The sequence below is a fragment of the Argiope bruennichi genome, chromosome 2, assembly GCF_947563725.1.
Source record: "Argiope bruennichi chromosome 2, qqArgBrue1.1, whole genome shotgun sequence".
Taxonomy (NCBI): Eukaryota; Metazoa; Arthropoda; class Arachnida; order Araneae; family Araneidae; genus Argiope; species Argiope bruennichi.
In genome coordinates, this window is record NC_079152.1 from 35425109 (window position 1) to 35432490 (window position 7382).

Below are 7382 nucleotides of genomic sequence, written 5' to 3' on the forward strand. Positions count from 1 at the left end.
AACAGTAGCAATTGTTGAAGTTGTATCATATAATACAAGAGGAGGTTCAAGAGTAAGTTTAAGCATAGTTCCAATATATCGCGACTAATAATAAAGGTGAATGTGTGTGTGTTTGCATATCTTTTCTAATCTTTGCTATTTAAACATAACAAATTTAATACGCGTGCAGTTGGCATTTTTAAATTTCATTTTATAGTGATTTTTTTCGAAATTTCAATTAAGTTATTTAACTTTTTGCGAATGAAATAAATACTTTTTGCTTAAATGTAACAAAACCAATATGAATTTTACTTCATAAAATTTAAAAAATAATATTTTCTTTGATACCAATTATTTTGAAGTCTGTTTTCTTTCTATTTTTAAATAATACTTCATATATATTTTAAAACAATACATTTTTATAAACAATATATAAATTAAAATCGTTTTATTGTTGCTGTTAATATCTCATACAGTTAATTCTTTTTTTAATTATTGATGATCAAGAAATTCGGATTATTTTTCCATGTTATAGGTTTCAGCATAAGCCATGCATTTAATAAAATTTTTTAAATTTTGTAGTACTTCAAATCAAAACTTAGGCTCAGAATCAATCACTGATATAGTAAGAAATGTATAAAAGATAGAAATATATGATAGAAAATTATGCAAATGTGTAGCACATAGAACTTCTAAAATAGTATGGGCTTTATGTTTATTAAAATTTAAAGTTAAAAAATTTTTGCTGAAGAAGCCATTAAAGTACAGTTACACGGATCTTTAATTGAAAGTTTTAGAAAATACAATTCAAATGGTCACCAAAGATGGTTAATCTAAAACGAATGAAACAAAAATGATCCCCAAGAACGATGTCATAAAACCTTATAAAACTTTTGTAATGTGATAATATTTTTTGGTTATAAAAGGACAGGAAATGTATAAGAGATTCTTTAAAAATATGTTATTGTAACCTCACTATAGTACAAATGACAATAATTTATGAATAACTGACTTTTTGATGTAGTTTGTCAAATTTGTTAATTTTTTTTTCTTCTTTATACCTTTTGACGTAAATGTTTTTGCACTTTTGTAAAAAAAAGGAAAAAAAAAAAATCAAGCAATACATTTTTGTTTAGGCAAGGGTTCCTTGAAAAAAATATAATCATGGTATTTTTGTTTGGTATTTAGATCGAATATGTTAAATGTGACATTTCTATTTATGTTTGTGTAGGGAATTATAGGGTAATGCAAGATAAATTGTCTTAAAATAATAGATAAAAAAAGATCATACTTTAATATCTCCTATTTTGATAGATTTATTCCCTTCTTTCCTATATGCAATGATCTCTAAAAATTATTCAAGCAAAAGATTTGATTACTATTTAAACATTACAGTTTTGCAGTTTTTGTATCATACAATAAAACTATTAGTCCTTTATATAGCTCCGTTTAAAAAAATATTTTTTTTTCAAAAATCATAGATAATTTTCTTTGTTTCGTGGAATATGTTTCCTATTTTGTGTTTGAAAGAAAAAATAATAGAAAAAATACAAGTACTTTAAATTATTTAATCAGTTATTAATTGCTTACTTGAAATTATTGTGCTTTTTCCACATTAACTCGTACTTAAAATTCATTAATATCAGTTTTTCAGTTCAAAAAATCGTGTCATATTAGTAAATTCCCATGGTTTTAAGTTCTAATTATGTTTCGCTCGAAAAATATGTCATCTTAAAATATTAAAGCTGCAAAAACTCTTTATAAGAATATTTAAATAATTTTTCCATATAAGGTTTTTCATTATCTTGTTTAAATGACGAAAGCGAAGGAAAATATTCAATTTTAACGAGCTCGTATTTTTTAGTTTCTCTAATAAGACACTAATTGGCATTTCTTATACGCAAAAATCATCTAATAAATACTTAACGTCCTCTTCGGAAATTCAGTTTACTTATAATTTTTTTTTAAAGATTCGACGTTTATATACTTTACTTCGACTTCAAATTTGTTAATTGCGTATAGATTTTTATGTAGTGCTGCACTTTTTTTTAAAAAAAGTATGTTTAAAAGTTATTCTAAATAACAGGGAAGTACAATTTAATTAGGAGACATTTTTTTCAAGAAGATCTTAAACTATATGAAAAAAAATCTTGTCATATTTGTTAGAAATAATTATGATTTAGAACTGTGAATTATTGATTCGAAAAGTATTCAATTAAAATTTTGAAGAGTGAAATATTAGCTCAATTTTTCAATCTCGTCGTCTTACAAAGCGAGATGGGTCCAAAGTTATCTGATTACTTCAAAAGGAAAATCAAACATACTAAAGAAATTCAGTCGCACACTTTATGGCTTTAACACTTTCCATTTTCAGTATTTTTAAGTGTAAAATAAATTCATCATAACAAATTTGTGTATAGAATTTTTTTCATCTTAATTGTGATCTATGACAATGGCGAAGAGAAGTTTAATCTATTTGAACTATAGTCAAGATTGTGCAATAGAAACTAAAAATGTGCATTTTATTCATAACATCGTGTCCCCTCAGTTGCTCACCTTCTTTAGATGAGTACGGGCTTCCCAACCTCGAGGTACCCAGGGATCTTTACTCCCTTCGGGTTTACTCTCCCCTTCGACTTAAATTTGTTCAGTATTCCACCGTTTTAATTCTAACGTCGACTTTTAATGCATCTTTTGTTTTTACTAAAGTTTTATTTAGGTTTTATTATAATTTTTTTATTAACCATACATCTGGCGCAGTATAGCTTATTCTGGCTCTTGTGTCAATAAAACTAACAAACAACCAAATCATAACAACCTATTTAAGTATAAAATGCTCATTTTTTTATATTTAATGTGAGAACTTAATTTTCTGTTTCGAGCAAATATTTTCTGTAATAACAGCATATTTTACTGGTAAGTGTTGATTAAACTTTGCACTAAAGGATACTCGCAAAAACCAGCTTTTGGAAATGTTAAAAAAAAATACTCAGTGTTCCTTTTTTGCCAAATATCATTAATGAAAACTCTTATGTTCGATCAAGAAATTTAAGTCCTATTCTAATCTGTTTCAACGGAGGTTTTTAAAAGGATGAATTTAAAAAAATAATAAGATCTCTTCAGCAGCGTTTATATAAAATCCTTCCGTGCTAGTGCGCATGCGTTAGGAGTTGTTTATCTTATCAAAAATGGGGTAAGGGGAAAGATGAAAAGATGATATATTTAGCAATTCGATGAATTCAGATTATCGTGGAATTAGGAGACATAATAACCTCTCATCTTTCTGCGTACTACCCCTTACCGAAATGCATGTAGAAAAGTGCCTGTTTCGCAGTCCTAAACTGAACAGTAGTTTGGACATGTTATTGCGTTCAGTTGCTCAAAATTTCGCCTTAGTTAGCATATCCATGAAAAATCAACGGCACACCCTAAATCATCGATATTTTTATAATCCATTCTTTTACGTTTGTCCTCATTTACAATGTAAATGATCTGAAAACAGTTTATGAATACAAATGAATTATATTTTTTACAGCAAAATAAAAGTAGCTTAGAAAATTTTTATAATTTTGTTATAAAGTTTTTATAACTGTTTAAAATACCAGTGCAGGAGCTGTAAAACAATTTAAACATTGACATTTTGTTGATTGATCTAATTTGACTTGACTGATTTCCTAATTCTGAAGATGTTGTTTGTATATTTACAATTTATTGTTATCGAAGAAATATAAAATGTAAATTTTAAAAAGAAAAAAGAACACTTCCCCCCCACCCCCCTCCAAAAAAAATTGTTAATTGATCAAAATATTTTTATCATTAGTTTGTTACACTTTATTACATTTTTCTTTCTTTTGGAATGGCACCCTTTATCATAATAGCTTTTGAAATTTTAATCCAGGAATGTATACTCTGATTGAATCTATTAATATGTAAATGAGCAAAGAGCTTGTTCAGAAAATCCTTCATTGACTTCTTTTATAAAATAATTCAGTTCGTCTCAAAGAAACAGTTAGTTCATATAGAACTACAGACTTACAGTATGCAAGTGATTTGATACACCATTTTTCCCCACATTTCTCATTTTAAAATGTACACTTCTTATTTTTCTTTCACAATAAAAAAAAAATTAAAATGTAGAAACGAGAGATAAGGCATTATATTCCCGCCATTTTGAAGAAAATCCCAATAAAAATGTGAAATCATGCAAGTTTAAAATATGTTGCCTTTTAGAATATTAGAAATATTCCTTATGGATTAGAATAAAAACTAGAGAGGATTGAAATAACGTAGACTTATTCATAACTGAAAATATCTAGTAAATAAAATGGAGGTTTCGTATCCCTTTCTACGAAAACGTGCACGAAAAGAACGCATACACAATGAAATGAAAATGTTTTTGTAAAAGCATTATTCATTAATAATTATTAAGGTGATTGCAATTTTATTTCAACGATCTCAGTATTATTAAATTCAAAGTAATGTTTATTAAAATGAAGGAAAGACAGAAAAATTCTTTCATAAGAAGTCATTTTTATATAGATAATCATTTCTGAAAGAATTGCAAATTTTGCTATCATATAATTCATCAGTTAGTCCGCCATGTATTGTGGAACCGGAACTTACTCTTCTGAAAATGCACTTTTAAGTTCCATGGAGATATGGAGAAAAGCATTTGGCAGAGTGAATCGTTGGGAACTCAGCACCGGATTAATTCTTCTAGGAGATCTTAGGCAATACGAATCTCGAGACCTCTTCCTTCCTCCCCTCCACACACACTTGAAAACCAAATTTTTTTCGTATTGTTTTAATTTCAATTTTTTATAAGTTGTTGTTGTTGTTTATGACACTTGTCATGGACAAGCCCGCTCTTACGAAGACAGCGATTTAAGCTAGTGGGGGAGCGTCTCTTGTTTATTTAGTAGCGCCAACTAGGGCCAAGAGTACTACTTTGCTACTCACACATCACTCATTCGCTTGCACAACCCCTTTTTACAGGAGGGCACCTTCACACATCTCACAGATAGAACAACGGAAGAACAGCCATGCCCAAATCGGGACTCGAACCCAGGATGCCCAGATCATAGGGAAGACGTGCTACTTCTATGCCAGGACGCCGGTCATCTTTTATAAGTAGTTTTCAGTAGCTAATTTTCAGTACCAATCTTAAATAGCAAAACAATGAATTCCAGATTACTTTATAAAAAAATTGGCTTTAGTATATCAAGCACAAAAAAAATTACTTTAAATTCCAGTTGTGCATTTCTTTAACCAATATAATTAAAGCAAGATGACAAAACTTTTCTTACAACGTTCTAATAATATTTAATAATGTGATCAAATATATTTTTTTTAATTACAAAGTGAAACATATATATTTTTATAATTTTAAAGTAACATATCGTACAAATTGTAAAATTAATTTATGAATAATTCTAAAATAATATTACAGAATTAATTTCAAAATTTCTTCATTTTAATTTGAATAAATTCGATTTCACGGATTTTATAATTAAATGAAAGCACAAATTACCCTTTTAAAGGGCCATTTTTTTCTAGTCATATTATGTTAAAAAATGTTTAGGCTTGAAATTAGAATAAGAAAAGGGACTCATTTAGCTTATTAGATAAATTTAATTTGGTTAATTAATAATTAACAAATCAAGACACATCATGTTGATTGAGATAAAGAACTGAAGCTTCTAAATTTCTGTCTTTCTAAAAAAATTTGTCAGAACTTATGCCAACTTATCAAATTTCATAGAAAGATTGATAAATTTGGTGGAAAGAATACTTTCCACGGCCCTAGAAAGGGTTAAATAATTTTTAAATTGCAACAAAAATACTTCCAAGGGCTCGACTCTCTAAAACTGTGGGGCCCATAGTCATTTGCTCACTTTGTTTATTTACTATTTCAGCACTGGGCATATCGTGCATGCACTCTTGAATTAAAATCTAGAGAAGGAGCTACCTAACTTATTTGAGTGATACTTTTTGTTCACCAGAATTCTGACGTCAAAGATGCTTGCTATGGCCTTGAATTGTCTTTCAATAACGAAATATCAGATCCAATAACATAACTAAATTATCTTACATGGAGTGTCGTGATCACTACACGCATTTTTGTGGAGCACTAGAATCCTTAATTCGATCACCCTTAAACGTACGTTGGTGTCGTTTCGACACCGCGATATAGAATATGTAAAATAATTGTAATAACTAAATAATTACAAGACTACTGTTCAGTAGGGTTTAGTTTTAAGACTTTTTAATATTATTTCATGTAATAATCATATATTTTGATCCTTTACATCATAACAAACAGTAACAAAAATTATTTCTTCATATTCTTCGCAGACTCTTTCACGCAATCTTATGTCTTCATGGGAATCTAAATTAGAACAAGACAGCTCACCACTACCCAATTCGTTCTCAGAAAGCTCTCGCAATAAATTAGCAATTTCATCAGGGCCCAAACTTTTTCTACGAAACGAGCCATCGTTTCAGGGTGTTTCCTCTGCACAAGGTTCGAAAATCGAATAAAGGTTTTTTATGAGCAGGTGAGCGAATGCTGTGCAGTGAAACACGTAGACACAGCAATTTTAGAATAATTGATTCATTTCCGCTGTGAACCCAATAATACTACATTCCTGGTCAAATAAATATGCGATAGTACTTTGGGAAACTTATTTTACTTAGTGAACTATCGTTTTAGCCCGACAGCTATTTATAATGATAAATTGCCTTGGCGTCGAAACGACACAAGCGGAAGTTCTAGGTATATTTATTTGTAAAATCTCTCCTAATTAACCTAGAACCACAAAACTTTTTCTGTGTAATCACCATGAAAAATGATTAAAAGTCACCAAACATTTTCAAATTCCCCGCTAAAAGTGCTCAGGTGTCCAATTGACACCAACGGACGTTCTAGTGTAAGTTCGAGAAATTCCGTCAAAGATACGTCATTTTGTGAGCTCTTTTTGGTAATCTCACTCAATATGAGAAAGCTGATTAATAACACTGTGTTTAACACAAATAGGGAAAATATTGCTCGTAACGTAATCAAGATTTAAATATCATACTTAAATAGACAGTTTCGAATAGATTTATACCAAATTTAATTTTTATCAACTACCCAATGTGCCCCTGCATACAGCCAAATTGATTTCTATGAATTTTTTTTCAATATTTAGTAAAATTCTAAAATTGGTACTTTTCCGTTAGCCGGGCGGTAGCGAAAAATCAACAAATAATATAGAATTCCGTCAAATTCGCGTTTGGTTCACAATTGGCGACATTTACACCCGGCTAACGGAAAAGCACCCTAAAATTTAATTGTCAAAACTATCTATCAGATTTTAGTCGTCAGCTTTAACCAGACAGATAAAATTAAATTATTTTTATAT